A 926-nucleotide genomic window follows, 5' to 3' on the forward strand; every position below is an offset into this window, starting at 1 on the left:
TGCAGACCCTGTGCTTGAAAGAGTGTTTGCTTTTATTTGCTTTGGCGGTTTCTCCTGTTTGGTTTATTTACATCAACTTTTTGGCGATTGGAGACTTTGTTGCATCCCGATTTACGGCACAGATTTGACAAGGAGCGACGGAAACATCGCAATAAGTGGAACAGATTTCCTTTATATGTTTTAATCTGTATTGCCCATAGTCAGTCATTATTATCATTTTAAAGACATTCCACATTACATGGACTATTTGTGTTTTTTTTCCACAGCACGCTAAAGATTGATACACGCCCATATCTAGAACAAACATTAACACAAGGAAATGAAATTAAGAATTTAATATCTAATAAAATTAACCACAAGTTTTCTCTCTCATCACCCAATGACAAACTACGACCACAAAGTGATCATATTTTACAATATCTCGCGCTTTTGGGTAATATAACTTAAACAGAAAATAGTACTTAGGAACACAATATACTTTTATCTATTTTTTGCAAACACTTTTACACAATGGTGAAACTATACCTATATACGTAGCCTATCTATATGTTAACAAACTGTGGTTTAACATTTGCAATTAAAATGCAATATTTTTTTATGACATAGAAAGCTGACGTTACAATAGACTAAATAAATAAATACTGCAGGATACCATATAACTAACTCTTTATAGTTTTTGGTATATCGCTCTGTTCTACCATACTTAATAAAATCTTGTGTATTATGGACTCTGTTTTTTTTCTCTCTCTCTCAAATTTTTTTTGACTTAGGTTTTTATTTGAACGCAATTATTTCACAATTCTAATTTCTGCATTATGTTGTATAATTTCTGCGTATATTTTGTACATGCCTTATTACACAACATTCGGTAATTTACATCAATGATAAATAGTAACTTACTGGTTATACTTTCATTATAGGCTACT

Source organism: Penaeus monodon, chromosome 25 (genome assembly GCF_015228065.2).
Source record: "Penaeus monodon isolate SGIC_2016 chromosome 25, NSTDA_Pmon_1, whole genome shotgun sequence".
NCBI lineage: Eukaryota > Metazoa > Arthropoda > Malacostraca > Decapoda > Penaeidae > Penaeus > Penaeus monodon.